Raw genomic sequence first — 6,838 nt, 5'->3', positions numbered from 1 at the left:
CTCCCCTCTGATCTAAGATACCTCTTCTACAAAATGAGGCTATTCTAAACATCATTTGTAACCCTAATATTTCAGGCTGTCAAAGAATGAGAATTCAGTAAAATTGGTGTCTGATCAGAAAGCCTGGGGTTAGACTCACAATGTCCTTGATGCAGCACTGTGGAATGATATGACAGGACCTTGAAAGTTCCATTCCCTTGCCTCCAGGCTAGGCAGGCGAGCATCAAACCAAAGAAAAAGAAAAAACAAGTGTAGCCTCTTCTGCTAACCCGTATCAATGTTTAATGACTTCCATGTACATTTTTCACCTCTTTCTACTTATTGTAGAAGTGAACTGCTTATGTCTTCATTGTTTTTGTTTAGGCAGGTGCAGGAAACAGGCATTCTCAATGTACACTGATCTTTTTCATGTGTGTGTTGGGGATTGATCATGTCTCCCACAAAAGGCATGTTCAGGTCCCAGTGCCTTGTCCTGTGGGTGTGAACCCATTTGTACATAGGAGCTTTGAAGACATTATTAGTTAAAGTATACCCAAGTTGAATGAGGGTGAGCCGTAATTCAATATGGCTGAATTTGCTTATAAGAGCAAAGGAAATTGAGCATGAAAGAGAAAGCCACAGCAAGAAGCTAGAAGTCAAGGGAACTCAGAAGAAAAAGAAGAAGTCATCATCATATGTATGATATGTTACAGAAAACCAAGGATCAGTGATCACTGGCAGCCAGTCCCAGGATATCTCAGTCTTTAGAGAGAAAGCATCACCTTGCTGATGCCTTGATTTGGGACTTCTAAGCTCAAAATCATGAACCAGTACATTTGATTCCCAGTGTTCAAGTCACCCCATTTCATGGTGTTTGCTTTAGCATCCAGGAAAACTAATTGTATTTGGATGAGTGGGTAACCCACACAAGTCTAGCATAACAGTAGACCCAATAAAGAAGTTCCTTGGTTAGCTACTGCTTTAGTTTCCTAGGCTGCTCGAGCAAATGCTATGAAATGGATTGGCGCAAGCAATGCAAATTTATTAGCTTATAGTTCTGAGGTTATTAAAAAAAGGGAAATCAAGGTATCATCAAACTGATGCTTTGTCTCTGAAGACCAACATTCTGGGGCTGGCTACCAGCAGTCCTTGCCTCCTCTATCATACGGCAAGACACATGGTGGCATTTCCCTGTCTCTCTCTTTTCTTCTGGGTTCCCTTGATGTAGCTTCTTGCTTCTTGTAGCTTTCTCTCTCTGAATTTCATTCTGCTTGTCAAGGACTCCAATAATAGGATTAAGACACATCCTGATTGAAGTGGGCCACACCTTAACTGAAATAAGCTCATCAAAAGGTCTTACCTACAAATCAGTTTACACCCACAGGAATAGATTAAATTTAGGAACATGTGTTTCTGGGGTACATACAGCTTCAAACTATCTCAGCTACATTCTAAACAATTGAACAATTGGCTACTGTATTTGTTTTAGTAGTCTTGCTTATTCCAAGGTTGATTGCATCCCTCTACATCTCCCTACCCTTTTCCTGCTTCTTCGGCATCAGGATACCTCTGTTCACACACAAATATGCCCCTGCAAAAATCTTCACCTCTCTCAATCTGAATTATCCTTCAAGGCCTCTGTCAGACTCCACCTCCAATAGTCCATACTCAAAGCCCTTGTTCTCAGGCATCTTGCCTCCCTCCAAACCCCCTGTGGAGTATATCTTGTTTTTAGGATTAACTGCTCGTCCATATTCTGCCTTGCACTAAAATTTGACTTTGTCTTTGCATAAACCTTATTTTCTCATTTATATTTTGAGCACCTTAGGAACATTGACGGACCACAGTTTGTCTTTGTACCCTCACAGTGCCAGTACAGCTCCATGTATGTGGTAGGCTTATAATGAATATTTGTTGAAAGAATGAAGGGAAGAGATAGTCCATCACTCAGGTAATCAGGTCCCTAGCTAAGTGACAGTGGGTTATCATTTCAAAGATATAATAATTGTCTTTCACAGGATCTTTTGTGGAGAGAATATACAATTTCAATGTAATTAGGGAAGACTTTCTCCTACTTGATTACTTATTCTGAGTGAAATTTACATCATTTCTTGAAGTCTTCTGCTCAGATTAAATTGAATTTAATCGGTTCTTTGATTTACACACCTCTTAGACTCTTCCTCAATGATGGATATCATGCATACAAAGAAAAATGCCAAAGTCTTTGCCCTCAAAGAATTCACATTGTAATATGGAGGACAGAAAATAAATAATTGGAATATTACAAAGATGCCTTTAAAAGACATGTGAAAAATGGTATTAGGCACAGATAAAAGAACATTTTCCAGGGTTTGCCTCGGAGTGGGCAAAAGAGGAATTCAAAGAGAAGGAGTTAACCATTTAGTATAGATTCTTTCTTTGCATATACATGGCATGTTGGAATAAATATATAAATAAACAAACAGTATTAAATAAATAAGTTTCTTATTTAATGGAAGAGCTGAAATTCTTTAACTTTGGCTGCTTATCTACCTTTTCTTTTTTAAAATATGCAGTCCAATGAGCAAAATAATGGTTGTACAAATACTCCGGTTATTAGGTGGAAAAGCTTCCTTCTTCTCCCCTTCTTCCCTGCTGGCCCTGAAAAGAATCTAGAAGCACAGTTATAAACCAGTGATTGAACCTGAGCAAGCCTAATAAAAATCTACTAAATCATGAAGAGAGTATAGTTGGGTTAGAATACATCTGTGCAATCCTGAAGTAAATAGTTTGGGAAATACAATCCCCCCATTTACTGTAGGATGAAAATGAAATTTTTTTTAAAACTTAATAAATATGGAGAAGACCTCCTTGATCCATTAGGATACAGGCAGATGAACTCATAATTCCAAGAGGTGATAAAATGTGGATTTATAATAATTTGGGACTGTTTAATATATATGTAGATGATAGCACTAAAATGAATAATCAAGGAACATCTCCATAAGAACACCCCTCCAAACGTCGAAGTTTCTGCCACAAAAATGTGAAAAAAAAAAAACATTTTCCAAAACAAGGAGTCCTGGGCCAGAGTGGAAAGAATCACATGTTTGACTTGGGGGCATTTTCTGGTTTTGAATGTTGAGAAATTGAGGGATGAATAGATAGATAGAAACTTTGTCATATTTTCCTACTCCCAACTAATACTCTTCTTCTCTGTGCTAGTCATTTTAAGTAAAATCGCTTTTTCCTCTTGATACCATTGTAAACAGAGTCAATCAGATAATAAACAAATCTAACTTGTACATTCAATCCAGTTTTGGCCTCACAAATCCTCCCTGGTCCTACTTCTTCAAGGTTTTAGACAAAGAAGCCAAGTTTTATCAGCTGCATACGTAACTCATAAGGTCCAGAAGGAATGAGAGTTGACCCTGCCCTTTCCTAAAACACTCAAACTAGCTACATTCATCTGAAGGAGGTGTGTTCTTACAAATTTTGCTTCATTGTGTTATAATTAATGACTCAAGGAGAAAGGCATCAAGACCTTGGCTTGGAACTGCTAGGAACAATTGCCTGTTTTATATTCTGCTATTTACAATTGCATATGTTTGTAGGGGTGGGGCAGGAAGGGGACAATAACAACCTATAAGAAATCCTAAGAAAGAAAAAGAGTGAAAAGAGAGTGTTATTCTCTGCATTACAAAGGCTCTGAAATTGAAAGAACTTAAATTTTGTCTTTGTTTTCCCTTTGGGCCATCTGCAAGAGAACCAAACTAAACTGGTGTAATTGCTCAATAGAAATTTGATTAACAATAAGAATTTGATGATGAGAGATAGTAAAGACCATAATGGACAAGAGGTATTCTGTGAAATCAGAACATAACAGAAGGTGGGTTTTAACAGGTCTTTCGATCAAGCAGTCAGATGCTTCCTACTGGCTGAATACCTGACCTGTCCCACTTTCAGATACTCCTCCACGTTGATAGTCAGATGGGAAAGATTGCACTCCTGTCTGTAATTCTTATTTGGGGATATTTGGACTGACTTAGTGCTATATGTTAGGGTCTATAAATTGTCTATAATACGCTTTTTCACGTAATTAAAAAAAAGATGCTCATACTTAGATAAGGAGGCAGATTTCTTTTTCTTGGGTAAAATAACATCAACTCAGTATAAAGACCCTGGTTGAAGGGGGTTATCTTGTTTGGATCAAAAACTTTGACAAGTATACACCTATAAATAGTAAAAATGTCAAAAATTACATTGCTAAATAAAATTATTTAAAATATGGGGACTTCAGGGGAAATTGTGTATGTATGTGGGGGGAGTGTGTGTGGGGGTGGGTGTAGACTGGAACTACCACCATAAGTACATCCTCGTTGGTATGAAATTCCTCATACCTTTTCTTCCAAATCTTGAGTTAAGCTATGAATTTAAATCTATTTCACTGTCCCCAATTTATATTTACATAGTAAAATCCTGGATTTACTGTGAATGATCAATAGAGGCCCCTCTGACTCTGATCACAACAGTCGATATGAGTGGATGGAAACAACCATCTGTACAAATCTTTTGAAGAAATAGTCTGTCCTAAGAGATGATGGACAGATATGCCAATAGTGAGATGTTTCCATCTTTTTGTCTGGGATTTCAGGGACTCTCTATTAAATGTGATTACTCCATCAATATTAAGCTCTCCTTTATGTCCAAACACTTCCTTTTGAAGCACAGTGTCCTAGGCAGTATGAAGGGGAGGTCTAGATGGTGTGTAAAACCGCAGAGATTTTTCTAGAAGGATCAGTATTTCCTAATTATTTAATGGAAAATAATTTTGTATTACAATAAATAGACTGTAATGTGGAAAAATACAAAATTAACACAGTGTTCTAAAAATTCAACTCAAGACTTCAAAGAAACTAAGTGCTTTAAATCATGTTAATCTGAGGTACTTAAGTCCAATGCTTAAATCCTCTGATACTGTGTGTTCACTTTCCTATGACTTTAATTAGAGTACTCATTAGCATTTATTGTGCCTTGACTATGTGCCAGTCACCTGTGGTTAACTGCATTCATTATTTTATTTAATTCTTACAATAATCCTAGCAGGTAGGTATTATTACTCTAATTTTAGAAGTGTGGCAACCAATTCACAGAGATGTTAAGTAATGTGCCTGAAGTTACCAATACTCCATAGTATTGAAATTCAAAGTCAGTTTTGTTGCAATCCCAAGGTCTTTTTTCTTGGTAAAATTCGTTCATTTTTTTAAAATTGAGAATTATTGACTAGCTACTTGTAATTAAGAATTGGAGGTTATGTAACATGAGTTCTAGACTTAGATATGCCATAAATCAGTTTTAATATCTGGGCCAACTTGTGCCCTGGTAGAGTGCTAGTCCAGGATATTGCGCCAGAATAACTCTCCATCACCAAATAACAAACTGAAATCCTGGCTATATATTTCTTTGAAAGTTTGATGGATGCCAATCAGTATGCACTTAAGGATAGATTGAATGGAAATAATTAATTTTAAATCATGTTAATCTGAGGAGTGAGGATTAGACCTATACTCAGGTTAACTCTAGTAAAAATATCAGAAGGATGATTTTATGCCTGACAACCAACATGTTCACATGCCAGCTTGTGTTTCCATATAAGTCAAATAAAAATTAAGTGCTAATAATGTTCTTGGTTGAAAGGTCTTGTTACTTTCATAAGGGTATGCATATTCCCATCCCTTTTCTGTACACATTTCCCCTCCTTGCCCCAATCTCATTAGTCCCATTGCTTTAAAAACTATCCATATTACATGACTCCTAATTATATACAGCCCATTTTGCCCTCCTCGCAGTATAACAAATGTGAATATCTTACTTCATCCTTGACCTTTCCACATGGTTGTCTAATAGCCATCCACATTTGGTGCTCCCCAAAACAAAAACAAAAACCTTCTCCTCATTCCCAACTCTTTAGGTTTGCTAAGTGCTGCCAGAATGCAATGTACCAGAGATGGAATGAAATTTAAACAGGGAACTTATTACATCACAAGTTTACAGTTTAAGACCATAAAAATGCTCAAACTAAGGCATCCAGGGAAAGATACCTTGATTCAAGAAAGGCCGATGGGTCTGAATGCCTTTGCCAGCATTCAGGAAGGCATGTGTCTGGGGTCTGCTGGTCCTTTGACTTTTGGTTTCAAATACCTTCCCAAGGGGCATTTTCTTTTTGCATTTCTAAACTCTCTGTCTGTGTTGGCTCTGAAGTAACTGAGTTTTCTCCAAAATAGCTCCCGTTTTAAAACACTGCAGTAAACTAATCAAGATCCATCTTAAATGAGCAGCATCACATCTCTATCTAATAAGGCCACCCCCATGCCAGTTTGAAAGGATGTATGTACCCTAGAAAAGCCATGTTTTAATCCTAATCCCATTTTGTAAAGGCAGCCTTTTCTTCTTATTCCTATTCAATACCACATGTTGGAAACTTTCATTAGATTATCTCCATGGAGATGTGACTTACTCAAAAGTGGGTATTAAACTGGATGCATCTTGATTACTTTACTGAAATCCTATAAAAGAGGAAATATTTTGGAGAAAGCAGGTGATTCAGAGAGAGTAGAGAAGGATGACAGAATGACATGGAATCACGAAGCAGAGAGTCTACAGGCCAGTGACTTTTGGAGGTGAAGAAGGAAAAAGCATCTCCTGGGAAGCTGGAGAGGAAGTTAACAGATGATACCATGCCCACCATGCACCCTGCCACTTGAATCATTGGCCTTCTTGAATCAAGGTATCTTTCCCTGGATGCCTTAGATTGGACATTTCTATAGACTTGCTTTAATTGGGACATTTCCATGACCTAAAAACTGTTAACTTGCAACTT

This window comes from Tamandua tetradactyla, chromosome 18, assembly GCF_023851605.1.
Source record: "Tamandua tetradactyla isolate mTamTet1 chromosome 18, mTamTet1.pri, whole genome shotgun sequence".
Taxonomy (NCBI): Eukaryota; Metazoa; Chordata; class Mammalia; order Pilosa; family Myrmecophagidae; genus Tamandua; species Tamandua tetradactyla.
The sequence above is the reverse complement of the archived record's forward strand: the minus strand, read 5'-3'. Positions refer to the sequence as shown.